Raw genomic sequence first — 26,290 nt, forward strand, 5'->3', positions numbered from 1 at the left:
CACCATATAACTTTATTACAATATTACTGACTATATTCCCTATGCTGTACTTTACATCCTGTGACTTACTTATTTAACAGTTGGAAATTTGAACTTCTTTATTCCCTTCACCTATTTCACCCATCCCCACACTTCTAGTCAACTTTTATTGTAATGAAAGAGTGATCTGAGAGATACTGAAAAAAGAATATATAATTGGCAACCTTGAAATAAATCAGAAAACAGTGATTCGAATACATAAGACATGAATTAAGGCTGGATGACATAATAAAATAATAATCATAATAATAATTATGTATATATTTTTTAAAAGATTTTATTTATTTATTCATTCATGAGAGACACACACAGAGAGAGAGAGAGGCAGAGACACAGGCAGAGGGAGGAGCAGGTTCCATGCAGGGAGCCTGACATGGGACTAGATCCTGGGTCTCCAGGATCACACCCTGGACTGAAGGCAACACTAAACCACTGAGCCACGGGGGCTGCCCATGTATATAGTTTTTTTTTACAGGATTTACTACACATAATTTATTCAGGTCTCCCCAAGTTAATGTGTTCATGATATAGTTACTTAGAAAACCTAGAAATACGGGACGCCCGGGTGGCTCAGCAGTTGAGCGTCTACCTTCAGCTCAGGGTGTGATCCCAGGGTCCTGGGATTGAGTCCCACATCAGGCTCCCTGCGAGGAGCCTGCTTCTCCTTCTGCCTATGTCTCTGCCTCTCTCTCTGTGTCTCTCATGAATAAATAAATAAATCTTTAAAAAAAGAAAACCTAGAATAAGCCAAAAATGAAAGAAGTAAAGAACAGTTGGAAAAGGTAGTAAATAAAAGGATGTTAGAAAATCATTGTGAAGGGAAGTTTTGCCCTCTAAATCACAGCTCTGATCAAATCATATCAGGGTAAAATGTCCTCTAACGGCCCTCTATTGCCAACAGGGTTAAGTTCATAGCTCTCCATGAGGCAGATGAAGGTATATAATCTCTTTTCGTGTTACCATTTTAGTCTCATCTCAAAACATTCCTCCCATCTCAAGAACTTATTGCCCAGCCATACCACTGCTTTACCAGTTGATTCTAGAATAGATCATGCTTTTTGTTTCCTTTGTTGCTGTTTTTGTTATTTTTTAAAGATTTATTTATTGAGAGAGAGAGAAAGAGAGAGAGAGAGAGAGAGAAGCAGGCTCCATGCAGGAAGCCTGACATGGGACTCGATCTCGGGTCTCCAGGATCACACCCAGGCCGCAGGCGGCACTAAACCGCTGAGCCACTGGGGCTGCCCTGTTTTTGTTTAGTTGTAAAAGGAATATAACCTTGTGAAAAATTCACATTGTATAGAGGAAACTATAATTTTAAAGTATAAATTTTGATTCTTCTCCAACATTCCCACCCAACCTAATTATCCAGAAATAACCATTTCTGGCTATCAGCAATTTGTTGAATGATTTTTACAGATATTTTCTATGCATATAAAATACATGTGATAAATAAAAAGTATTACAGTAACCCTAACCCTATGTAATATGTAATATAATATGTAATAAAAGTGCATTCATTTCATATATAATATACATTTCATATATATGAAATATGTATTATATGAAATGTGTATATAATATATATCCTACAAATAAGACAAAGCCTTTCTGCAACTACTGTAAACTGATCTCATTGCAATATCATATTTTAAAGAATCCAAATTTAACTTCCTAAAACATTGAATTCTAATGTGTGCTTTCACTAAAACCTCTTGAATAGAGAACGAGGAGTAAGGAATAACATCCCCGTCAGCGCATATACAAACAGCAAGATTTCCAAAAATTCTTTAAACAATTCTCTCCCTCAAAGCCACCATGACATCTCTCTCTCTTACAAACTACAGCCCACTTCTTTCTTCCCCGGGTAGTGTCACACTCTGCCTAATGTGAATCAAATGAGAGTCTCTAAGCTAGTCTAAGTTAGTATTTCCTCCCATTATCTCTGGACAGCACTACAAAGACTCAGGATTTGAAAGACACAAACACATAAAAACCCTCATTAGAAGGGGGAAAGGATTGTGGGAGGGGGCAGGGATGGAATATATATTTACATTTTCATATATATGTGTGTGTGTATCAAAGCATGAATATATATGTACATGAGTGTGTGTATATACACATGCATATATAATAATTAAGATTATTCTATATTCGGTAATGTGATGTTTGATGTTTTACTTAGCAGCCTTTTCAAGTTAGTATACACAGATCAGACTCATTTTCTGAAAGTATTACATACTTGATAAATTACCATATGTAGAGGCACAATAATTATTTAACCTGTTTCTTACAGCAGATACTTAGGTTTTCCTTTTTTTCTTTTTACAATTATAAACAGTGCTACTTCATTGCACATATATTTTGGTTCTCTCTTCTTTTGGACCACTGTTCAGTTTGTCCTACTACTTCTCCTATATGGTAAAGCCTCTGTAATAGGAGGCTGAAAAATATTTCTGTTGTCTGAATTTCCATTAAAGTTCCCAAACTGAGGACAGCAGGTATTAAATATCCCCCATTCTAACATCAGGGCCAAGATACTGCCAGACATTCTCTCAGGGTTTAACAAGAGGTAGACCCTCATCCTCATTACCCCAACCAACCCATAAAGAAATTTAAATGATTTGAGAAGAGCTTACTATAAGTGATGTTCTATAAAGGAAGCAATTTGTAAGATTTTAGTGAATTGTTGGGACACCTGGGTGGTTCAGGGGTTGAGTGTCTGCCTTTGACTGAGGGCGTGATCCCAGAGTCCTGGGACAAGTCCCACATTGGCCTTCCTGCAGGGAGCATGCTTCTCCCTTTGCCTATGTCTCTGCCTCTCTCTCTCTCTCTCTCTCTCTCTCTCTCTCTCTCTCTCTGTGTGTGTGTGTGTCTCATGAATAAATAAATAAAAATCTTTAAAAAAAGATTTTAGTGAATTATTGAACTAGTGAGGTGTATTCAGGAATTTTCACTCTCTTGTGCTCTGGCTTGTTTTCAGTCACATATTGGTACTCTTCACCTGGATGTTTTGTTTTCTTTTGTTTTGTTTTTCTGAACCTGCAAATAGCTTCTCTGCCTTAGCACAGGGCAAGCTGAAAATACTGGGAAAATAGCTCTTAGCCAATGACTCTCTGGCACTTGTGTATAAATACCTTAACTCCTTCGCATCTCATGTAGAACTTTGAGGCTGATGTTTTATATCAGCTCCTGAGTTTCCTCAGCCCCAGTTGCCCAGTGATGTAGCTTTGTTAATTACATATCATATATTGGGTTCCTTTCTTTCTTGGTCTCACTTCCCTTCTCCCCTGCCAATGTTTCCTGGGATTACCTTCCAAATATACTACTTGCACTTGAATCCTTATCTCAGGATTTTCTTTGAAAGAACTCTACTTAAGACACTGGAGCTGTTAGGGGAAAAAAACAGAGATTGGCAACTCACTCTCAAGTGGATGCTTACAGAACTGTGAAACTCATAGGCCTATAATAACACAGAATATTTCTGTGGGTATTTCTTAGGAGAGTTTGATATTGGTCCCACAGGATTTTAGGGCATATATTATCAAAAAAGATCGTAATTTGCTTCTAACTTCATGACTTCCAAAAGCAAGACACTTCCTGGAGTAATCTATGATGTCTGGGAGAAAAGAAAAAAGCTAACAGAGAGTAATGGAATGGATCAAGTAATCGCCATCCTTGCTATAGGACCATGGGTCAGGTCTGAATTGGAGGAAGAAAAGAGGTTTGATTTGGATCTGATATTACAGTTCTGATTTTATACTAGCTTAGGCTTGATTCTAAAGCAATTTATAGTTAGTTACTGGAATTGCTCTTAAAATTGAAAGGGAATGGAAAACTTAAAATTGGCCTAACATGTGAAAAAGTGAAAAAGGGGTAGAAAATGAGATCTTGGCCAAATGCTTTAAGTCCGTGGATAAGAAAAGTAAAGTCATTTTTTATTTGTACTCGAGTTCAGACTGTTGAATATACTAGTTACATACATCTCCTATCTCATTCTGTCCCACCACTTGCTAGTTAGGTGATCTTGAGCAAATTTTTAACCTCTCTACACTTCAGTTTATCTGCTTGATTGATTGATTGATTGATTGATTGATTTACTTACTTACTTACATTTTTTTCTTACTTAGTTACATTTTTAATTGAAGTATAGTTAACACATAATATTATATTAGTTTCAGGTGTATAACATAGCGATTCAACAATTACATAAATTACAATATGCTCACTACAAAATTAAGTTACCATATGCCACCATACAAAGTTACTGCAATATTATTGACTATATTCCTTATGCTATACCTTTCATCTCTGTGATTTATTTTATAACTGGATATTTGTACCTCTTAATCCCCTTCACCTATGTTGCTTATTCCCCCCACCCTGCCCCAGCAACCACTAATTTGTTCTGTGTATTTATGAGTCTATTTCTCTTTGTTGTTGTTTGTTTAATCATCAAAAGACTGTTAAGTGATGAAATAAGATACAGTAAGACACTTAGACTGATATATAATAGATGCTCAATAGGTGCTGGCTAGTGTTATTATTATTCTGACTCCCTGTAAATGGTATCATCCATTTGGTTTAAAACCACAAACCCATGGTTTGATCTCTCCCTCAGCCTTCTCCTAAACATATGTAAGCAATTTCCTTGCTTCATAAAATCTGTCTTCATAGTTACTCTCAAATCCACTGTTCCTTTTTCATGACTACTGACATTAAGCTAATTTTTGGAGTTATTAGTCACACAGGTTTTTGAATAGTCTCTTCCTTGCTTTTCATCCCACCTCCAAATTCCTTCTCTTCCAAATAATTCTATAGACCAATGTCCAAATTGCTTTCCCAAAGGACTCTTTTGATTTTGGCTTCCCTTGCTCAAAAAATATCTCCTTCCTATTTCAGAATGAAGTTCAGATTCTTAATCTTAGTATTAGAAGTCCTGCATATCTGATCATATCTTATATTTCTGTTTCTTCTATTACTATCGTGTATATTCTTTGCTTCTTTCTACTTGGCTAAAATGTAGTACTCACTCTTTCTGGAAAACCACCCCACACTTTGTCTTTTTTTATTATGCTCTTCCTGTATTCTAGAATACCCTTCCCTCTCTCTCTGCTTGTCAAGAACTAACTACCCTTTTAGATTTATGTTATAGGTCACCTGTTTTTTGTTTGTTTGTTTAGATTTATGTTATAGGTCACCTGTTTTTTTGTTTGTTTTTTTACCTTTAGTATTTCTTGTGGGGCATATCTAGGGATGGATTATCTATGTTTTCTGGCACATAGTTTGTCCTAGACCATTACTTAAAAAAGCCTGCCTTTAAACTAAAGAATGAGTGTAAAGGTGAACATTTTAGGCCATCCAAGAAACTATTGGAAAATGTTTTTAACTAGGTGGGAATTTGATCACATATCAGAGAACCCTGGTGTGGGCAGCAAACCATAAGTATAGATGTCAAATATATTGGTCACAGCTTCTCTTAATATCTAATTTAGACCTGTTGTTTATGCTTTGATACCTTTAACCATCATATAAATATTGACTGGTTTGGTTGTCTTTGTTGATCTTAACATAAGAGTGTCTGGCTTTTGGTAAAAACTCAATAAATTTTCGCTGGTTGGACAAAACAGTCACTTGTTTTAATGGAGCTTTCTCTGATCCCTGAAAGTATGTGTGATACTTTTATCTTTTTAATTGCCTCCATGAGTACCTCTCCATGGCTACATATTGTATTCACTATTACATTATGATTATTAAGCACTTTTCTTTTCCTACTAGACTGTGAGGTTCATAAGAGCAAGAATATCTAACTCATTTGTGTATTCCTTATTGTGTTCAATCAATGCTTTGAAGCCTCAATTTTAATGCCTGCCATATATAGCCTAAATTGTGGTAGTAACTAAGCCATGTAAGGTAAATTCGTGTTAGACTAAATTTCATCCTGAGGGTTATAAAGCACTTTAAACCCTTTAAGGAACAAAGCAGACTGTATGTAAACAATTACTTGGATTGGATTCTGTTGAGGCTTCATCCCCAGTTTGATTTACTTGGTCTGCATTGGGGCCTGGGCATCATTAAAAAAATAAAATAAAAGCCCACCCCTTCCACCCATTCACCTAAAATTCTCATATGCAGCCAGGGTTGAGATCTAGAATCACTGATCTAGGATACATAGATACGACAGATAAAGACATCTCCTTTGAATTAAAGAAAAGAACAATAAGCAAGTATATAAACTCTGTGTAATTTTATATTCTTTCCTAGAGTTATTTACCTACTTTAAGGAACATTTCTCCTTGGTTGGTAAAACCTTGTGTTCGTATTTAGAAAATATTCTCTTGCACTAGTCATTACTTCTCACTAGGGAGCTTGGTTTCTTCATTTGCTTTTAAGTAATTAGTGGAGAAATATATACAAACACATTCAAAAGAGACTGGTCATTGTTCTTCCCTGCTATGAATGTTTATCATCTTTGGCTTTAACATTTATTTCAACTTCATTGATACTTCTGCTGTGCCTTACTTTCTTTTGGCATTGACATGTTAGTATCCTTTGCCATCATATAATATATTTGAGGGCCTTACTGTGTGTGAAAATTCCCAGGCTCTTTCTCACTATTACAAATTTAATTGAATGAGGCCACTCTTTTACTGAGTTTCAGCCTGACCTGAGCCAAGGTGTCTTTCTCTGTTAGTTGCTGTCCTGAAATATGTTCTGATATGATTTGTGTGTTTTCCTAATTGAATGTCCATGAATGTATCCCTTTGATATATACATCTAAGTGTTATCCTCTGTTGTGTTCTTCATCTTCATCCTTCCCAAGCTTTTCAGAGTGAATTAACTGATACTTATCAACTTCATAATCTTGTGATTATGAAAAATCTTGTGATTTTTTATCAAATTCTAATTATACAAGTTGTGTCAATCATAGCAAAAAAGTGGAAAAGGGGAGAGATTCACAGCAGTGACAGAGCTTGGATTAAAGCTATCTAGTAAGCCAAACCTGAAAGAGAATATAGAACTAGTCTTCCACATTGTTTCCCAAGGATCCTGGTCCTCAAATGAGCACACATTAGAATGATTCTCTCAGGACGAACTCACGTGTGGTTCACAGTGACCTATGTGGGCTTAACTCTAAAACAGGCTGGGACTTCAGTCACAGAAAGTTTATAAGAAGTGTAGGACCAAAGCTAAACCAAATGACTTATGTATAAAGATGGTCTCCAGTAGGGGCTGACAATCTAAATTTTTAGATAGTAGCCATTACCACTAAGTTTAGCACAACTTTTTATATCATGTCATGTCTTCCTGGTTGCTCTACTACCTACAGCCTTCACTTTCTCTCTAGCATGGATTTCCTTCAAGGTCCTGACTTTTGCCCACTTCTTGCTTCTCTTAATCTAGTATGCCATAATTGAAATAGCCTTTTTTAAAGAATGACAGGGGAAAAACAAGAATTTCACAACTTTTCTCAGTTTGTGATGCCCAAGTTTAATGTAGCAAGAGTAGGGAGTTTTGCATCCCAGCTAAATGGAACACCTTCTTCCTAGAGATTCCTGCTGTTTCTCCCCTTACATTTCTATAGTGGCTCTAGAACACAGAAGTGGGCCCTATCTGACTGCTGGATCACATAGGAAAGTTTTGTAGAATTTACCTCTTGGGCTCAGGAAAGTGATTGTTATGTTATTACAGCCAGAATCAATAAATAAACACATTTTTAAGAGGTTAATTTCAAATAAGGTACATAATTAGAGGATGAAGAGATGTTAGATGGAATACCCCAGCATACTTGCCAAATTTAGTAATCACACTGAAACTCAAAATTTTATTTCATCAGAAGACTGCATTTTAATACGACTGTGTATGCATGTGTAATGTAAAAACTTTATTTACAACTGAACCATTAAACAGAGCACTACCATTAAGCAATGTTACAGATCTTGATTAGGTATTTCAACATGTAACACCACATAATCAGTTTGGAAAACTGTACTAAAGCTAAACACACATCTACCCTTGACCCAGCAATTCCACTTTTCAGCATACCCAAGAAAAATGATTACATATGTCCATGAAAAGACAAATATAAGAATATTCATAAGAGCTTTATTCATAATATCCAAAGCTAGAAACAAGCCAAATGCTCATCAACAGGATGGATAAATGGTAGTGTGTTTATATGGTGGAAAACTACACAGCAATAAAAAGGACAAGCTACTATTACACATAACAACATGGATGAACCCCATATATATTGAGTGAAAGAAGCCAGATACAAAAGAGTATACATGTATGATTTTATTTATATCAAATTCAAAAAAAGGCAAACTATAGTTTGTAGGTATAAGAGACCAAATACTGGTTATCTGAGGGTGGATGTGTATGGGACTGTAGACTGGAAAAAAGAAGGAGGGAACTTTGTAGGGTACTGGAAATATTTTATATCTTAATCTGGGTGATAGTTATAGGAAGAGGAGAAGGAAGGTTGGGGGAATATGTTACTTATACAGTAAAAAATTACCTGTTGCATGCTTAAGATTAGCACCGTTTACATAGTTTACTCTGTGTCTGTTATATCTCAAAGAAAATTAACTCCAACATACACTGTCATAAAAACACAGAAGCAATTTTCTTTAAGCCATTTACATTCAAATGGCTAAAGCCAGATGTGTTTCAATGTTCAACACATGTGCATATCTAAAATAATCAGCCTTTGGCAGACCTGATTGGTTGGCGTAACAAAAATGGCTGGTGATTATACAGTTATTCTTTTGTTCAAGTAGCTTGAAGGCTTTATAAACAAATCTCATGATGTGGGTGTTATGAAAATGATAAGTCTAATTCATAAGAAAACTTATCTTGCATCACAGAAGGGTTAGTTTTATGAAAAAAAAATAATTTTAAGACTTAAAATCTGAAGATAGGCTCTTATTTTTATTTATCTTGTTATTTTATACAGGAGAAGTGCCAAGATTATCATAAGCCTTAAGGAAATCTTGAGAGGCAGTACAATCTGCTGATTCACAGACTCCTCCATGTCCTAGAAGAATGACCTTGGGCAATGGCCTTAGTTTGGGAATAATAGGTAGAAGGATTAAATAAGTTAATATGTTTATAGGGCAGAAGTAGTCCCTGACACATAGTATATGCTAATAAATGTTAGCTACTTTATCATTTAAAAGAAATCAGAAGGAAAAAAATAAAAGAAATCGGATGGCAAATATAGAAGAAATTCAGTCAGCATGATGATTCCTTTCCAATACAGAAAACGTCCAACTTTAGTAACTTTCCTTTATAAATAAGGATGCATTTTCCCAAAAAAGGAATATTCTCTTATGTCAAAATTCCTTTAAAAACAAGCTATGGGTAAAATAAAATTAGGACACATGTGTATTATTTTAGGCTGAGAAATCAAAAGAGCAGCTCTAGTTGATCTACAGATCTGTGAGTAGGCAAAATAAAGCTCATTGTTATATACTGCTGAATTTTGGAGTGGTTTAAATATATCATTGTATCAGTAGCTGACTAATATACTAAATATCTGGTAGTCTAGAGCAGAGGTTGGCAGACTATGGCCAGTAGGGCAATTCTGGCCTATGGTCTATTTTTTTTTTTTTTTTTTTTTTTTTTAGGTTCGTGAGCTGGGATGATTATTTTATTCTTAAAAGGCTGTTTAAAAATGAAAAAGAATAAAAATATGCAGCAAAGATCTCACAGGTCCTAGAAAGCTTAAAATTTTTACTACCTGCCCCTTATAGAAACAGTTTGCTGATCCCTGATCTAGAATAAAAGGTAAGAAAAGGAGAAATTCTCACCATAGCCATGGAAAAGGAAGACATTTTTATGCCCACTACAACCCCATTTGGATGGGTGTCCCCAACTTGACTTTATATGCTGTTTAGTGAGTAAAAGATCATAGCACTTTTGGGGAAAGAAACTGTGTGTGGAGAGGGACAGGAGATTGTAGGGGGTGGATACCTTCAAACTTTTGTTTCTATAGTCCATTGACATAAACAACTGCTTACCTTCAGGAGATAGCACTGTGTACATGGATAACTGGGGAAAAGACTGACAAAAACATAAATTAAAAAAAGACTTTATAAATTGTAAATAATTTCTGCAGGTCCTGTAGCAATTCACAGCCTGTTTGTCCCACCACATTTAGTTGAGAATGGTTTTTAAGTCCTTCCTAGCTCTTTTTCTTCCTGCTTAACTATTTATACATTTGCTATTCCTTGATCTACATTGATAGTACTGCTTATCACTGGGTGATGGAGTCCTGGGAAAACATGATGAAAAAACGTACTCTGTAGCAGATTATGTGCTTGGATGTGTATCTCGTGATATATATATATATATATACACACACTTTGGTAGACACTCTTCAATGAGTAGGTAAAGGCAGTGAGAAGTGAAGAACCAGGGACATTTAATAAGCAGCATCACATTAAGAGAGCCACACAACATCTGTCAATGAAAAGCTACTGCCTATGCCCATGTTAGGTGGCAAAAAACTCTGTATTTACTACTATCCTGTTGGTGGAGAAAGATTCTGGAATGACATGGACCATTAATTCACAGTACTTACACAATATAGAACAATGTTATTTTTGCAGACAAAATTTGGATTCTAAGCTAACTTTGATATTTTCTTCTACCAAAATACTCTTATGTACAAGAATACAATTGAGATTTGCAATACTAGGTAGCTTATTTTAAAAATATAACTTACCTTGATTATATTTTATAACATATTCTTTTGTTTAGATGTCGTTTGAAAAGAGCCTGAAATCAAATTTCTAATTGGGAAAGAGATTCAGCATTGATTATGTGTGTGCGTGTGTGTGTATACGTATATATATATGTTGTATCCAAGAAATCAGTGTTCTTTACAGAAGAGCTAAGGAATAGAGTTTTTCTGGATTAGACATATAATTGTCTGTTTATAGCAGCAATGTTCACAATAGCCACACTGGGAAGGAGCCTCAGTGTCCATCGAAAGATGAATGTATAAAGAAGATGTGGTATATGTATACAATGGAATATTACCCAGCCATTAGAAATGACGAATGCCCACCATTTGCTTTGACATGGATGGAACTGGAGGGTATTATGCTGAGTGAAGTAAGTCAATCGGAGAAGGACAATCGTATGGTTTCACTTATACAGGGCATATAAAAAATAGTGAAAGGGATTATAGGGGAAAGGAGAGAAAATGAGTGGGAAAAATCAGGGAGGGTGACAAAACATGAGAGACTCCTAACTCTGAGAAACGAACAAGGGGTAGTGGAAGGGGAGGTGGGCGGGAGGATGGGGTGACTGGGTGACAGGCATTGAGGGGGGTACTTGATGGGATGAGCACTGGGTGTTATACTATATGTTGGCAAATTGAACTCAGTAAAAAATATGTATATGTAAAAAAAGATAAGAAGCTTTTGCACAACAAAAGATACAGTCAACAAAACTAAAAGACAACCTACAGAATGGGAGAAGATATTTGCAAATGACGTATCAGATAAAGGGCTAGTATCCAAGATCTGTAAAGAACTTATTCAACGCAACAGCAAAGAAACAAACAATTCAATCATGAAATGGGCAAAAGACATGAACAGAAATCTCACAGAGGAAGACATACACATGGCCAACAAGCACAAGAGAAAATGCTCCGCATCCCTGGCCATGAGGGAAATACAAATCAAAACCACAATGAGATACCACCTCACACCAGTGAGAATGGGGAAAATTAACAAGGCAGGAAACCACAAATGTTGGAGAGGATGTGGAGAAAGGGGAACCCTCTTACACTGTTGGTGGGAATGTGAACTGGTGGAGCCACTCTGGAAAACTGTGTGGAGGTTCCTCAAAGAGTTAAAAATAAATCTGCCCTATGACCCAGCAATTGCACTGCTGGGGATTTACCCCAAAGATACAGATGCAGTGAAACGCAGGGACACCTGCACTCCAATGTTTATAGCAGCAATGTCCACAATAGCCAAACTGTGGAAGGAGCCTCGATGTCCATCGAAAGATGAATGGATAAAGAAGATGTGGTTTATGTATACAATGGAATATTCCTCAGCCATTAGAAATGACAAATACCCACCATTTGCTTCGATGTGGATGGAACTGGAGGGTATTATGCTGAGTGAAATAAGTCAATTGGAGAAGGACAAACATATTGTCTCATTAATTTGGGGAATATAAAAAATAGTGAAAGGGAATAAAGGGGAAAGGAGAAAAAAACGAGTGGGAAATATCAAGAAGGGAGACAGAACATGAGAGACTCCTAATTCTGGGAAACGAACTAGGGGTGGTGGAAGGGGAGGTAGGTGGGGGGTGGGGGTGACTGGGTGACAGGCACTGAGGGGGGCAGTTGATGGGATGAGCACTGGGTGTTATTCTATATGTTGGCAAATTGAACACCAATAAAAAATAAATTTATTAAAAAATAAATAATAAAAAATACAAATACAAATACAAAAAGAAATATAACTGTCTACCTCTGTCTAGAAGGTCTCTCATTCGTGTTATTTTATACCTTATTCTAGCCTTTGCTGATACATTGATATTGACAGTAGAGCATTTGAGCCTTAAATTTGTTCTGAACTTTTAAAAAATCTGGAGCTATACACTTGCTATTCGGAATTGTGCTATACTTATTTTTTAAGAACAGAGGGAACCTGGAAAAGATACATATTTTTTAAAACAGATACTGTGTGAAGATAATAATCTTAAGAGTAAAAGTATGTGTTTTGTCAGGTTGAAGCTGATGGCATTTATGAAAAGTTTTTTTTTTAAGATTTTATTTACTTATTTATGAGAGACGGGGCGGGGGGGGCGGGTGGCAAAGACACAGGCCCAGGGAGAAGTAGGATCACCGCAAGCAGCCTGATGTGGGACTCGATCCTGGATCCTAGGATCATGCCCTGGGCCAAAAGCAGAGGCTCAACCACTGAGCCACCCAGACATTCCTATGAAAAGTTTTGAATCTTGTTCTAGATTTGCCTCTGTAGCTTTAATTAGCTCAGTTAAGTCAGCTCACACTTATTTTCTTGTTAGATCTAACTCAGGCGTTTGTGAAATGATATGAATGATACCAAAGAAGGCTCCATTCACCCAAAATATCTAATCAACTAAGTACTTGACATGGACATAATATTTGGGAGAAAGGAAAAAGCCTTTTTGAAGGAATGGAGACAACCCAAAGATAAATCTTCTTCAGTTTCTCAATTTTGACTGGGGTCAATTTCAGGGATAATGAGGAGTAAACATAAAAACTTACCTTGAAACTTCCTCTGTGGAGAATAAGGTATTTTTTGTGAGATGGCTTGAGTTCTGTGGGAAGAAAGCACATTAGGTCAGGAGGAAGATTCTCAATATTTGAACATCTTTGACATAAGGATGGATAGTTTTTTGTCCTGGGAGGATAGGTGGAAGCCTTCCCAAAAGGTAAGGAAGTAGGTTTTTGGTAAGTTTCAAATGGTCATTCTGCCCGTGCAACCTCTTGATGAATTATAATGAAGACATGATGTTTGGGCTCATAAAGGACTCCATGAAATCACAATTTTCAATGACAATAAAACACAATTTTTAATGACTGTAAACCATTCAATATATACTTGATTGACTTCCAGGCCTTTCATGTTTTAATCCACCTTCCCCTCTGCACTCTCCATGCAATTTCCTGACATCCTATCTCATCCTATCATATCCCATTCCTTTTCATCCCATTCCATTCCATTTCATTCTACCACTTTTCACAATTAACTATTAAATATCTACTCTGTATAAAGCATTGTTAGGTGCTCTGAGATGGAAAATGAATTCGGCATTGTAACAACCTTCAAGGAGCATAGAATCCCATTGGAGAAACCAACTCATTCATATGAAAAAGAGTGGTAGATGATAGGAAACCACGTGCCACTAAGTGACTAATTGTAAACACACATTCAGTATTTAAGAGAGGGGGAAATGTAGGCTTAGTTGATCTGAGATGGCTTCAGAAAGAGATCATAACATTTGTATCTTTGGGGTAAATACCTGGTAGAGCAATTGCTGGGTTATAGGGTAGCTCTATTTTTAACTCTAGATTGAATTTTAAATAGGCTCTCAAGGCCAGAAGGAAAACCAAATACTTGTCATCAGACAGCCTGCAATACCTATAGATTTGGATTGATTTTTCTCTTCTCAAGATCCCCAAAATATCCTGAGGTTCCTGAACCTGCCAGAAAGTGACCTTCTTTATTCACCTGAAAAGATTGCTCAGAAACCTGGAAGCAAGATATCAAGCTATTTTTCCCAATGGGGTTTATTGGCTCTGTATGGTCAACCTTAGTTCCTTAAAGCTCTTTGGACATATCTGAGTCTATGCATGTCTCACAAATATGACATTCCAGTTAAAGCCTTGGTAATATAACCAATGTTTCCAATTGTGTCCTCTTAAAAGGAGAACAGACTCTTAATGAACTTATGCAAATAAATACATTGCCATGAAAACATAAGAACATGCACTGAGAGTTTCTGAATTCTGGAGGGGTGAGGTAAGGAGAAAAAGAAATGTTCAACTGAGTGGCGCCTGAGTTTTGAACTGCTTTGCTGCGTGTGGGGTATGCGTCCTCTGCGTGGTCGCCTGGATGCAGCTCGCCATGGCCATACCCTCCCTTGAGGAGCTTGACTCCTTCAAGTACAGCGACCTGCAGAACTTGGCCAAGAGTCTCGGCCTCCGGGCTAACCTGAGGGCAGACAAGTTGTTAAAAGCCTTGAAAGCCTACCTTAAAGACGAAGCAAAAAAAAAGAAAATGAGAGTCAAAATGGAAGCCAAACTTCTGCGTCCTCCTGGGATGAGACAGAGATGCAGATGAGCAGCCAGGAACAAGCTAAGAGGGAGACAGTTGGCCACATCACCAAAACAAGGAGAAGGTGCAAGAACCCGGACTCCCAGGATCATTCAGAGATAAAAATAAATGATCACACTGAATTCCAGAATCCAGAGAAGCAGGAAAACCAGGATCTCAGAACTGTTGGAGGAGTTCCTCCACCACTAGATGAGAACCAAGGAGAGGAGAATGCAGTTTCCACAGGAAAAAGAAGAATAAATGGTAATGAAGATTCAAAAGTACCTGCAGAAAGAAAGAAGCCTCTCTGCGCAGATGGGTTTTCCAAACCTGGAAAAAGTAAAAGAACTATAAGTGCTACTCCAAACTTTAAGAAGCTTCATGAGGCTCGTTTTAAGGAAATGGAGTCCATTGATCAATATATTGAAAGGAAAAAGAAACATTTTGAAGAATACAACTCATTTAATGAACTGAAGAAGCAGCTGGTCACCAAAGAAGTGGTGGTGACTCCAGTTCCTCTCTGGGGAAGGCTCCCTGAGGCTCGAACTCCCTCCAGCCAGCGCCACTTGCAGGGCCAGCCCCTGGGCCCTACAGGCCAGATCACCTTGTGTGGGAAGGGGTCCTCCAAGCATTCCATTCTATTGGCAACTAAGATGAACGTCAGGTTTTCAGCTGCTACCAAAGATAATGAACATAAGCGTTCACTGACCAAGACTGCAGCCAGAAAGTCTCCACATGTGACCGTATGTGGGAGTACTCCAAAAGGCCAGGCTATGCTCGGGACATGCAAGTTAAAGACCGCAAAGGGGAATTCTGCTTCTGTTGTTATTCCATTCAAGTTGACAACTGAGGCAGCACAGACTCCAGTCTCCAACAAGAAACCGGTGTTTGATCTCAAAGCCAGTCTGTCTCGTCCCCTCAACTACGAGCCACACAAAGGCAAACTGAAACCATGGGGTCAACCTAAGGAAAATAGTTCTCTTAAGCAACATGCCAACAGAGTTAGATTCCACAAGAAAACTTACAAACAACCTCCTCTCCAGACTCAGGAGGAACAACGGAAGCAACATGAACAAAGACGAAAGGAGAAGAAAGCAAAGATTTTGGGAGCTCGAAGAGGCCTCATTATGGCTGAAGATTAATTTTTTAGCATCCTGTAAATATTACTTCATTTTGAACCCTTTCTTTAATGTAAATATTTTTCTGTCTTCCTCACTTGAGTCAAGACTTCCTTCTGCTGTTTGTTGTTCACTATCTATGTAGTGTTGGGGGTTCTTCACAGGCTGCATCTCTGAAAAGACCTTATTAACCTTAACGCTCACAAATTCTTTGAAATGGTTTTTACCTAAGTGTCTGTACAATTCAGTTTTCTGAGACTCATCCTATATATAACCTTGACTTAGATTTTTAATGTCTAGTTTCCTCTGCTGACAGAACTGGAATCCTCTTCTAGACAGAAGCATTGACCTGATGGTAGGTAATTCTACAAGCCTTAGTAGAACTTGGACCAATAAAAAGCTGAGAAGGCCACCTCTTCTTCCTCTAGAGAACCACGTAGTCTTACTGAAATGGGGAGCCATACACGTTGGTACTGGCATATTCTACCCGTGTGACGTGGTTTATTACCTATGCAGGTCTGCTCAGATCACCTGATGTAATCGCCATTTATCACTCAATATATTCTTAAAAACTCCATAGCTCATTCTAGCCTTACTTATTTAAAAATATCCATGCCTATATTGAAACCTGAGGGTTGCTGATTCAAGGGTCAGTATACTCTGTCAGTTAGATGTTACTCATTTTATGGGAAAGACCAGAGTTGTTCAGCATCATAGCCACATTTGTTGCCCCTAAGTGGAGCTTCTGGGCTTTGTACTGATGAAGATTTTCATAAATGTTTTCTCATGATGGTAGATTCTTTGCAAATAAATTGACTTCCAGATTGAGTTGAGCAAAAAAAAAAAAAAAAGAAAGAAAGAAATGTTCAACTTTTTCACAAAGGTATATTTTATCAAATTGCTGTAACTCAGTTAGCTTAAGAAAAAATTCTCTTAAATCTAGAAAAATAAATTATTTAAAAAATCAGCAATCTTTGATACAAAAATTTTATAAAAATTATAACCATCTTTCTCAGTTTATTTAGTCCCATGTTATTACTTCTTGTTTTGCTTGAATTCAGTTTTACCATTAGTTCTGGAGACTCTTACCCAGTTCATTTTTCTGATCTTAAGGTTATCAGAAACCTGTATTTTTCAAGTCTTCTCCATAAATCTCTCTGAAGATGAAAGACATTTGTAAGAGGTTTTGGTAGAGGCATCTGAGTAAAAGTGTAACTGTATATGATAAAAGACTTTAAAACTGACATAAAGATCTGATTAGAGTTTATTATTATGGTATTAACAAGGAAATTTAGTTGTTTTAATGATATACAACACTTTAAGATAATAACATATTAGAACATCAGATTTCTAGAACTTTTATACAATTTCAGAATACTTAATTTAAGTTTTTATTAAGTTTTCAATTTTAATTCCAGTATTGTTTACATACAGTGTTATATCAATTTCAGGTGTACGATATAGTGATTCAACAATTCTACATATCTTTACTCAGTGCTCATCATGATAAGTGTACCATTAATTCCCTACACCTATTTCACCTATTCCCCCACTATCAATTTTCTCTCTAATATGCTTTGTTTGTAACAAGTATCTTCAGTTAAAGTTATTATTTTTTTAAATAAGAACATTTTTACCTGAAGCATGCTTCAAAATACATGTTTTCTAAAAGATATATATGTTAAACATTCCATCCAAGAAAAATAGAATACATATTTTCTTCAAGTACACACTGAGAATCCCCCAGTTAAATCGTATAAAAAGAGGCATTACGGGATCCCTGAATGGCTCAGCGGGTTTAGCACCTGCCTTTGGCCTGGGGTGTGAACCTGGAGTCCCAGGATCCAGTCTCACATCAGGCTTCCTGCACGGAGCCTGCTTCTCCCTCTGCCTGTGTCCCTACCTCTCACGCTCTCTCTGTGTCTCTCATGAATAAATAAATAAAATCTTTTTTAAAAAAAGACATATTACAAAATTACAAATTTAAGAAGAATTAAATCATACCAAGTATATTTTTCAGCCACAATGGTATAAAACTAAAGATCAACAATAAAGCAAAGCTGGAAAATCTACAATGTAAGTATTAAATATTTAATACGTAAATATTCAACAACACACTACTGCACAAGCCATGGGCCAAATAAATCAAACAGCAAATCAAAATAAAATATGTCTTAAAACAAAAGAAAAAACCCTACAACATTCCACAACTTATGAGATACAGCAAAAGCAGATGTCAGAGTCAAATTTATGCTATAAATGCTTGTATTAAGAAAAAAAGTTCAAATAAACAATTTTACACCACAAGGAACTAAAAATATAAAAAACTTAGCTGAATTTAGTAGAGGAAGGAAAGAACAAAGAAAAATCAAAGACCAGAATAAACAATAACAACATTGAAAACAATGATCAGTTTTAAAAAATGCAAAAAAACCACAATATTGACAGTCCTTTAACTACATTAAGAAAAGAAAGAAGACCCAGAAACCAAAATGAGAAATGGAAGGGAAAACAGTACAACAGATAACCAAAGAAATAGTGTAAAAACAGGTTATTATAAACAATTATATACTAGCAAATCAAATAACTTGGGAGAAAAACAGATTAATTCCTAAAAATGCACAAGTTACCACAATTGAATCATGAATCTTGAATCCAAGAAATAGGAAGCTGTATTAGACCAATAACAAGAATGAAAGTTGAATTAGGAATCAAAAAATCTCCCATCACAGAAAAGCCCAGGACCACATGGTTTCATGGGTGAATTCTACCAAACATTAAAAAAAAATAATGACAAGCTTAATCAAAATCTTACAAATAATGGAATAGAGGGAACACATTTAAAATCATCCCATCAGGCCAGTACTATCCTGATATCAAAGCAGTATAAAAACAATATAGGAACAAAAAAGTCTAGTTTGTCCAATAGAAATATTGCTACTCTGACTTTCTTTTAGCATCCATCTGCATGATAAATGTTTCTCCACCTCCTTACTTTCAATCTGCAGGTGTCTTTAGGTCTAAGTGAGTCTAAAGACCTAAATGAGTCTTGGGGCAACTGGATGGCTCATTTGGGTAGGTGTCTGACTCTTGATTTCAGCTCAGGTCATGATATCAGAGTTGTGAGATCAAGCCCTGTGTCAGGCTCCATGCTGGCTGGCATAGGGCCTGCTTAAGAGTCTGTCTGCCCTTCTAAAAAATTTTTAAAATTTAAATATTTTTAAAAATAAAATGAGTCTTTTGTAGGCAGCACATAGATGGGTCTTGTTTGTTTTGTTTTTTATCCATTTTATCCATTTGTTCAGTTATATCTATTTCATTACATGCTTTGTCATTGTTTTTGGAGATTTTCTCTGATCCTTTCTTGTCTTTGTCAATTTTGGTCTCTCTTTTGCACTCCAAGTGTCCCCTTTAATATTTCTTGCAAATATTTTAGTTTAGTTTTAGTTTTCACAGACTCTTTTTGTTTTTGTTTATCTGTAACTCTTTATCTCTCCTTTTTTTCTGAATGATAGCCTTGCTAGATAGAGTATACTTGGCTGCAGATTTTTCCCAGTCAGCACTTTGAATAAATATTTCATGTCATTCCTTTCTGTTTTGCCAAGTTTCTGTTGAGAAATCTCTAGCTAGCCTTATGGATTTTCCCTTAAAAGTTAAAGACTTCTTTTGTTTTGTTACTTTTAGGATTTTTCCTTTATCACTATATTTTGCAAATTTAATTACAATATGCCTTGGTGTTGGCCTGCTTTGCTTGATTTTCATGGACGTTCCCTGTGCCTCCTGGATTTAGATGTCTATTTCCATCCCCAAATTAGGGAAGTTTTCTGCTATTATTTCTTGAAATAAATTTCGTGTATACTTTTTTCTTTCTTCTTCCAGGATTCCTATAATATGAATGTTATTATGTTTGATGTAGTCACTGAGTTCCCTAAGTCTGTTTCATGAGTCACATGATTCTTCTTTCTCTCTTTTTTTCAGCTTCATTGTTTTCCATTATTTTGTCTTCTAGGTCACTAATTCATTCCTCTGCTTCCTCCAGCCTGTTATTCATTGCAATAAGCCTGTTTCTAATCTCCTATATTTCACTCTTCATCTCTGATTGATTCTTTTTTAACTTTTTCATCTCTATGGTAAGGGTCTCATGTCTTCCATTTTTTTCTCAAGCTCAGTGAGTATCCTTAGGTTTGTTGCTTTATATTCTCCATCAGGTATGTTACTTATAACTATTTTGCTTAGATCTATGGCCATGGTATTATCTTGTTCTTTCATTTTGAATAAATTTCTCCATTTCAGCATTTTGTCTAAGTCTCTGCCTTCTTCTCTGTGTTAGGAAAGTCTGTTATGTCTCCTGCTGGTGAAAGTAATGGCCTTATGAAGAAGAGGTTGAGTAGTGCCCAGAGCCTGAAACTTTAGGGAGTGTCTCCAGTGTATGCTGTATGCACTCTGCTGTTGTGTTTTGGCTGCTCTGTCCTTCAGACCATTTGTCTGGAGCAGCTCTCCTTGCTTGCTGTGGCCAGTGTTTGGTCCCTGGCCTGAATGTGGCAAGTTATAACTAGATGTGCTCTGGTCTGCTTGGGAAATGAAACCTATTACCAACTACAGAACTGAGGTCCTGAAGAACTCTCTGGTTCAGGAGATGTGGTGCAGACAGGGTTTTGTGCTGGTCTTCTTGGGGAGGGGCCTGCCATGCAGGAACTATGTAGTAAGCTTAATTGAGAAGGGCAGTCCTGCCAGAGTGCCAAGGAGGGGGCTTGGCATAAGCAAGTTGGGCAGATAGTGTCTGCACTGACCTGCTTCCTTTAGGTGACTCTGTGTTTATGCTAAGGGGCAGGGGAGGGAATTGGTGCCAACCAGCTCCCTTATTCTCCAAGAGATGTCTCCCTGAATGCTGCCTCTCAGGGAAGTGCTCCTAGAATAGCAAATAATCTCCCTGTGTGTGCCCCAGGCATTTTTAGATCACTCTTTCCATGCTATTTGTCCCCAGATAGAACACTATTTTAATAACATATATATATATACCCAAATATAACTTAAGAGAGTTTAGAATCGCTTATTTAACAATGCTTTCCATGTAATTTAACATAACAAATAAGCCTAATTAAATTTCTCACAACAATTTTGAAGTATTCCAGGAGCTTCCTAGAAATACCTCAGTTAGGTTTTAGTCAAAAGATTTCATTTTGAAATCTGATTTGGGAAAATATGTAAAAAAACTATTAGAAAGTTTGAACATTTGATTAAATTTGATCCCAGATCATTATGAAACAATAACTATTTAACCAGAGTGACAGATTTTAAAAGCAAATATAGAAGGTTATGTAGTTGTGAACAAAGCTTAGCTCTTTAAATATTAAGAAGACTCAGTTTTCTTGAATAACCAAAGATTGATAAAGACAAAACATGGAATTTTTGTTTTCTACACAGGTTACATTAAATGTAAAGAAAAACCTTGTTTATAGTTTTTTATTGAGAGCAGACCAAGAACCTTAGAAACTTTTGTTTTTTAACAGAGAGAAAAACCAAATTCTAATTTTGTGCCAGTATGCTTTTGATATTAAAACTCATTTTAAATAAATTTATTCTAATCTTAGCCACAACCAAACACACATAAAATTCCTTAGTTCTTTTTTTTAATGAACCTTTGCAACTTTTTTTTTTTATATTCAGATTTTATCCCTAGTTCTCCCTCTTTGAATAACCAATCTCCCTTTAGGACAATTTTTTTCCTTAACAAAAGTGTATTTCTATTTCTAATATGTTTCTTATCAAAACCACATATCTTACTTTCCTTGTATGCAGAGTTGTGTCCCTTATAATTTCTAGTAGCCTTAATTACATTTATTAGAATTATTAATTAATTCTTAATTTTCTTGTGTAAAAACTAAATAGTAAGCAGTTGTGATCTGTCTGTTACAACAGAATTTTTTAGATTGGCAAATTTATGAGTATATTTCATAAATTTAATAATTTTTTTTATTTTATATTATTTCTTATTACTCTTTTGGAAGCTAGATGAAGTTAATTCTATATAATATCTTATTTTTAATTTAACATTCATATCAAATAATTTTCCATGCTGCCAACTTCACAATGACTAATTTAACAATGCAAAATAATTAAAGGTATATTCCATGTTTATTTATATTTGTATTCCTTTTTTAATTTATAAATGACACTATAATACCTATAGAAGCTTTGATATTTTGAGACTTTTTAATAAGCAGAGTATCATACTATTATTTTATTTTGTTTTAATAAGATTTTTAGTGAGATTCAATTTGACATATATTTATAAAGAAGAGCTGTGACTTCCCTATTATTACCAAAGTGTAGATTTGAGCAAGGTACTGAACCTCCCTTAGTTTCAGTCTCTTTACCAATTACATGGAAACACGTTTTTACTTCACGTGGATTTTGTGAAGCTTAGACTCTGTGCAGACCCCAACATCTAGAGGCTAATTCATCTCCTTCTCAACTTTCTCTTCTCCACTTAGAGTGTGTTCTTTTTGAAAATTGGCTGATCATAGAGAAATGCTTTACTTACTTTATTACTATTTATTTACTTTATTATTTTGCTTATTATAATTATATTAATCATGTCACAGCTGCAGTAATTGTTTTTCAATGTTAAGCTTTTTGTTTATGTTAAATGTAGACTGAAATACATATTTTTTAAGGAGGCATTCATTTGAAAGGTTTGATAAAAATTTGCTTTACCTTTCTTCTTAATTTTTGCAGGCTTAAAAATATAATTCTTCAATCATTAAAAAATATAAATTTATAATTTCAAGGTAAGAATTTAAGTGGTTCTGAATGGGTTGTTTTTTTGTTTTTGCTTTTTGGGGTTTTTTTGCCACTTGGTTAACAAATATTTCAGAGAAGTTACTAAGTAAGGATTCTCTTCTCCATTAATTTATGACTCTCTAAGTGATTCTAGTTTTGCTGTTGTTGTTATTCCATCTCTTTCATCGTCCACCAATACCAACCGTGGCACTGTAAAAAGACTAACCTTGCCTAACCAATACTGAGAACATTTTTTAGTGGTTTCTGTAATGGGTTTTATACACTATTGATTCATTTTGTATGTATCAGTGAAGGATAAACACATAACAATAGACATAACAATGGCAAACTGACAGGAATTTTGGAAGAACATTCCTCAGGGATTACATGAAAGTTTTACATTACCAATGCCCCTAAGACTGGCTCAGAGCTGGTCTTCCATAATAATAAGCTGATATTTGTTGAGGGCTTACTATGAATGGGCCAAATATTACTCTAAATGCTGCACATGTATTATCATTTTTCCCTTAATGTAATCTTTAAATTATCTCCTAATGACCTATGAATTTGCTCAAAGAGCCAAAGGACACTATGGACAAAGAACCAAAGGAAACCAGGAGAACAATGTCTCAAAAAATAGACAATGTGAATAAAGAAAAAATATAAAAAAGAATCAAGTAGAAATTCTGGAGCTGAAAAGTATAATAACTAAAATGTCCTATGAGTAAATTGATGCACAGAGAGCCAAGTTTACATATCTGGTAGGACATAGAGCCAGAATTTGAACCTGCATAAGGTTCATGGTCTATCTGTCCTGTCAACCTGACTGTACATAAGAGCCCACTGGTTACATCACCTGCTGGGAAAATTGGACATCCACATGCAGAAGAATGAAACTAGACCACTCTCTTTCACCATACACAAAGATAAACTCAAAATGGATGAAAGATCTAAATGTGAGACAAGATTCCATCAAAATCCTAGAGGAGAACACAGGCAACACCCTTTTTGAACTCGGCCACAGTAACTTCTTGCAAGATACATCCACGAAGGCAAAAGAAACAAAAGCAAAAATGAACTATTGGGACTTCATCAAGATAAGAAGCTTTTGCACAGCAAAGGATACAGTCAACAAAACTAAAAGACAACCTACAGAATGGGAGAAGATATTTGCAAATGACATATCAGATAAAGGGCTAGTTTCCAAGATCTATAAAGAACTTATTAAACTCAACACCAAAGAAACAAACAATCCAATCATGAAATGGGCAAAAGACATGAACAGAAATCTCACAGAGGAAGACATAGACATGGCCAACATGCATATGAGAAAATGCTCTGCATCACTTGCCATCTGGGAAATACAAATCAAAACCACAATGAGATACCACCTCACACCGGTGAGAATGGGGCAAATTAACAAGGCAGGAAACAACAAATGTTGGAGGGGATGAGGAGAAAAGGGAACCCTCTTACACTGTTGGTGGGAATGTGAACTGGTGCAGCCACTCTAGAAAATTGTGTGGAGGTTCCTCAAAGAGTTAAAAATAGACCTGCCCTACGACCCAGTAATTGCACTATTGGGGATTTACCCCAAAGATACAGATGCAGTGAAACGCCGGGACACCTGCACCCCGATGTTTCTAGCAGCAATGGCCACGATAGCCAAACTGTGGAAGGAGCCTCGGTGTCCAACGAAAGATGAATGGATAAAGAAGATGTGGTTTATGTATACAATGGAATATTACTCAGCTATTAGAAATGACAAATACCCACCATTTGCTTCAACGTGGATGGAACTGGAGGGTATTATGCTGAGTGAAGTAAGTCAGTCGGAGAAGGACAAACATTATATGTTCTCATTCATTTGGGGAATATAAATAATAGTGAAAGGGAATATAAGGGAAGGGAGAAGAAATGTGTGGGAAATATCAGAAAGGGAGACAGAACGTAAAGACTGCTAACTCTGGGAAACGAACTAGGGGTGGTAGAAGGGGAGGAGGGCGGGGGGTGGGAGTGAATGGGTGACGGGCACTGGGTGTTATTCTGTATGTTAGTAAATTGAACACCAATAAAAAATTAAAAAAAAAAAGAAGAAAGACCCATTAGTTACAATGTTACCATCCAGAGTTTAGCACTGTTAAAAGTCTTATCAATTTTTTCAGTAATATTTATATACATGCAGTATTTTCAAAATTTGCTTTATATAAAAGTTGATATCCTTATTTTCTCATTTAAGTTTACATCATTTGGTTTTTCTTTTATGCATTTTCCTAATTGAGGTTGACAAAATTTATAAAGCGGCTTGTATATGCTTTATATGTATATCTTGCTCCATAGTTCTATTTTTTGAATGATAAATTTGTTGAATTGGAATATGTTTAGGTGAATGAATCTAAGTTTTCAGTGCACAGGCACACAATGTCTAGTGGCTTTTCAGAATATTCTTAAAATAACCAAAAGTAGTGTCTTGAGAGATTTGCTGCCCTATATTTTGCTAATATTGAGTTGTAAAATCTTTTAGAAATATCATGACATTTTAGGGAAATTGATATCTTTTTCTTATACTAAATATCATGTTTCTATTTGTAATCTGCTTAAATCTTTTTCCATATCTTAAATAACTATTAGAATTATTCATGTGGATGACACTCTAAAGGAGTCTTCTTAGTGTAAACTTCTACTTTTGGGATAAATTTAATAATTTAAATAATAAATTTATCTTTGGTTTCTTTATAAAAAGACCAAAATAGATAAACATATACTCAGCACTGAGTTTTAATAACTTTATCTTTTTTAGAAAATGAGTTAGGTATTTAATGAATTCAACCCAATTTATCATTTAATTTAGCAAAACTTTAAGGTTTCAGGTTATCAGAAAGATTTGGAGAAACTATTTTAAAAGTAAACTTTCAATCTTATTTATATCTATTTTATTTGTTCTTAACAATTTTGCTTAGATTACCTGTAAAAACTTCAATAGACATCATCAAAGTCATCCTTTCAAGCTATTATTATTATTTTAAATTATTTGTTACAGAGATAACATCAATTTATTTGACTTTAAATAAATACAGGCAGAATAAAAGTTTTAATTTTAATGCTAATATCTTTAATGACATGTCAATTTTAGTTAATACCAACAATCTTAAATTAGTTTTTTTAAAAAAGATTTATTTATTTGAACTGGAGGGTTTTATGCTGAGTGAAATAAGTCAATCAGAGAAAGACAAACATCATATGGTCTCATTAATTTGGGGAATATAAAAAATAGTGAAAGGGAATAAAGGGGAAAGGAGAGAAAATGAGTGAAAATATCAGTGAGGGTGACAGAACATGAGAGACTCCTAACTCTGGGAAATGAACAAGGGGTAGTGGAAAGGGAGGTGGGCAGGGGGTTGGGGTGACTGGGTGATGGGCACTGAGGGGGGCACTTGACAGGATGAGCACTGGGTGATATGCTATATGCTGGCAAATTGAACTCCAATAAAAAAAATTTAAATATTTATTTGAGAGAGA

General features: G+C 35.7%; 1 long non-coding RNA gene and 1 pseudogene across 1 annotated transcript in view; one reads left to right on the forward strand and one right to left on the reverse strand.

Moving 5' to 3' along the window:
• Positions 1–26,290, reverse strand: part of LOC140628650 (uncharacterized) — a 42,207-nt gene that overhangs the window by 12,705 nt on the left and 3,212 nt on the right. Inside the window, exon 2 of the long non-coding RNA XR_012026678.1 lies at positions 13,319–13,371. This is a non-coding gene — a long non-coding RNA (uncharacterized lncRNA). The remainder of the gene's footprint in view (positions 1–13,318; positions 13,372–26,290) is intronic.
• LOC140628808 (nucleolar and spindle-associated protein 1 pseudogene) lies at positions 14,611–16,183 on the forward strand (annotated as a pseudogene).

Source organism: Canis lupus, chromosome X (assembly GCF_048164855.1).
Source record: "Canis lupus baileyi chromosome X, mCanLup2.hap1, whole genome shotgun sequence".
NCBI lineage: Eukaryota > Metazoa > Chordata > Mammalia > Carnivora > Canidae > Canis > Canis lupus.